At 44.3% G+C, this 3599-nt stretch overlaps 1 pseudogene; it reads right to left on the reverse strand.

Annotated features, from left to right (window-relative positions):
* Window positions 1-811: 811 nt before the first annotated feature.
* On the reverse strand, window positions 812-929 carry LOC124553227 (annotated as a pseudogene).
* Between the last annotated feature and the right edge of the window lie 2670 nt (window positions 930-3599).

The raw sequence follows: 3599 nt of genomic DNA on the forward strand, positions 1-3599 counted from the left end.
GCACAGGTAAGTCAGTGGCATGTTAATTGCTTGGCTTCTCAAATGAAAGGCGGCAGCTTCACCTGTGTGATTCTTGATGTGTCTGCATCGCACAGCCTTGGGCGCCAGAGGGTCCGTTTGAGCGCCTCTCATTTGTTGTGGCCGGCTACTGAGGGAGAGGCCGGTCCTTGTCCAGGCTGGCCCTTCTCTCCAGGCCTAACGAGCTCCAGCAATGCAGAGGCTCCTCAGCGGCCGCAGCCACTGCCTCGTGCAAGAGCCTCTGCTTCACGGGAGCAGTCAAAAGGCCTGCCCGACACACGTAACTCGGCTGTGCCAAGTGCTCCCTCTTGATATCCACGTGAAGACTACCCTCAGGGCTTACAAGTTTTCCAAGCTTCCAGTGTGCTCATATGTCGAAATCTCGACTCCATTTCCTTACGTACATCTTATTAATGACGGTACGCCTCAATGTTGAGCATTTCTTCTTGGGATACTGTGTCGGTATAATGTGTTAATTGTAGCAATTCGGCGAAAAACTGGTCCTCTGCCAGTGCCTTAATGCTAGGAGTCGTACAACAGTTACTGTGTATTGTATCTGTACCCTTATGCAGAAACTATAAGAAAAAAAGAAAAGCACTCCGTCGTCAGGCCACGAGTGGCCATTGGGACCATCCGACCGCCGTGTCATCCTCGGTGGAGGATGCCGATAGTAGGGGCGGGGGGTCAGCGCACCGCTCTCCCAGTCGAAAGACGGTATTCTTGACCGAAGCCGCTGCTATTCGGTCGAGTAGCTCCTCAATTGTCATCACGAGGCTGAGTGCACCCCGAAAAATGGCAACAGCGCATGGCGGCCCGGATGGGCACCCATCCAAGTGCCGGCCACGCCCGACAGCGCTTAACTTCGGTGATCCCACGGGAACCGGTGTAGCCACTGCGGCAAGGCCGTTGCCTATGCAGAAACTATAATGCTGAATAATATTATGAAGCTGCTTTACGAGCTTGATCCTCAACAAATCTTCTTTATTACTTACTCGGTTCGTTCCGGCATTAATGAGGATAAAAAATGTTCGTATTAAAATTATAGCAGACGCTTTTCCTCAAAAGTTACCCTAAGATTTGTTTCTCTTCCAAAGAATCTCACTGACCAAAAAAATAACGTAGTTAAATAGAAATCTGTCGACTATTCTTTCATTAGCCGTCTCCTCTTAACAGGCTCAATGCTGAAAATTCATTTAGTTTGGAATTTTGAGGCTATACTTACTCCGAATCATGAATCTCGTTTTATAAGGTTAATCGACTTTCAAACGGGCATCACCTCCTTTAACACACAATCCTTCAAGGACAAATCTCGTACATAGTACAGTGTCATGAGTTACTGCAATGCGCCGATATTTCAGATTTACATGGTTTGAACTTATGTACTTTATTCGTTTAAATGAACCACTGGTATTAAAGTTTAACAGTATGATCAACGAAATACTAAGTGTACGAAATTAAGATGCTTAAGTAAGAGTTTCGTTAGTTAGAAAATCTCATGTATGTTTCTCGGACTGGGGACGATAACTGTAAAACAGACATGTACTACATCAAATATGAAAAGTGGTGTTACTGCGACGGCATTAAATATTTCAAATCAGTTTTATTCATTTAATGGCCAATTGATTTTTGTGTCACGACCAGTGCCACATTTCCGGATACAATTACGAAATATTAAATAATGGATAATTTGGGAGCAAATTGTGTGTCACTCTGCAATGCTGAAAAGGGATTAAAGGTAAACGAAATAAACCGGAATCACATGCTGTGACACGGCTTCACGGATTTAGCAAATAGAAATTGTAAAGGATTAGCATCTGCTCCTTAGCATGAGTGCTTGGTTAGATACGTTCCGGTAGTCGGCCGATGCCGCAACTACAAGTAGAAATGGTCATTCTCGGAAGTCACTTCTTCTTTAAGTGTGTCGACTTAGTACAAAAACACATAATTCATTGTACTGTCTGCCGAAAAAGTAATTGTGTCAGCTGAATTACAATTGCAAATTTCTGATTTAACCATATGTTATGTGGGCGCGACATTTTAAAATTAAAAATGATATTTCCAATACCTAACTTTGGACCAAGATTGTTTTATTTTCCTCGGTTCAAAGGAAAATATTGAAACGTAAACTATTGTCCCGAATACTCTTAATTGCGAATCTCCCCACCCATCTCCCAGAGACTTGGTTAAAAAACATCAAGCTGTTCAATGCGCCGAATCTCCAATAAGCTACTGTATTTTAGGATAAGTGGTGACAGTTAAAAGGAACTGTGGTGAACAGCTGCGTACAAAATTTTTAGTACGATGTGTAGTGACAACGCTACAGTAGATAAAACTTACAGGTGATTCTAACTGATTAGCTCAAGTAATAGGGCTTCATAACTGTTTACTCGGTTCGGCATGCCATTATATATCTAACAAACCTCGATTGGCAGTGTCATTTGTCGCTACCGGTACTCAGTATCGAGTTTCTACACTGTGCAACACAATGAAAGGGAAAGGCGGGGCGATCTGTGACGTCACCCTCGGGCTTGGCGACGTTTCAAACAGCAAGGTGTCGACATCGTAAGAAAAGGCCACAACTCAGAAGTTCATGTGAGGTGTTAGGTAGGTTAATGATGTCTTATTGGCACCTAATTTCGCCACAATTCTGTCCCGCACAACTATGAGCGAGTCACACGACTGGAAAGTCGTCACACCACCCCTTACCGACATTTCATCCGTTTTCGTGAAGCCTCTGCAATGTAGGTCAGAAACGTGACACCTAGACTTGAAATCAAGGGTTTTATTTTTCCGTACGGGCGACCGAGGAAACATTACAGGCACGCCGCTGCCAAGAACCAGCACGAGAAGGCCTCAGTGGATGTCAAAGAGCGCCAATGAAACCACTCCTTCGCTTAGGGCGTTGATTCCCACAGAATTCGCAATCGAAAACGACAGTTCTCACTGCAATCACCAACAGACGAAATCATTGATAAACATTGTAATTGCTAACGCCCGTCGGATGATTCAACCCTTTTCTGAGCGTGTGCTTGCAGTCCTATGGAACTAGTGTATAGGGTGGAACCACTAGGTACCTTTCAAAACCATTCGACGACACTTGAACGTGACCCGAAGCAGGAAAGGGTGTTTGTGATTTTTCAGCCCTCCCGTTCTGCGTCCTTTTGTGGCATGATAAAAGTAAAGAGGGTGGCTTTTTTTGGGGGGAGGGGGAGGGGGAGGGATACGACGTGACACATGAATGAATAAAATGGCAAAGGGCCCCACTAAGAATCCTCAGACTGGAGACGTCCTCGATATCACCTTTGTTGGGCAATTTGAAACTGTGCCTCTATTCAGACGGCCATTCACTGATTCCTAGGCGCCAGCGTCACAAGCTTACCAAATAGCAGGAACCATTTGCAGTAAAAAATACGTTTTCCAGAATAGCAGGATATGTCGATATATGCCGGTTCTTGAGCATAGATTTGTAAGCAGCTGAAATTCTGTTCAATAGTTTGTGTAAGGCATCAGACAAATAACACACGTTACACTGAATTCCTGAAACAGTTCTGGTAGAATTGATATGTCACACTACATAGTTA

Source organism: Schistocerca americana, chromosome 1 (assembly GCF_021461395.2).
Source record: "Schistocerca americana isolate TAMUIC-IGC-003095 chromosome 1, iqSchAmer2.1, whole genome shotgun sequence".
Lineage (NCBI taxonomy): Eukaryota > Metazoa > Arthropoda > Insecta > Orthoptera > Acrididae > Schistocerca > Schistocerca americana.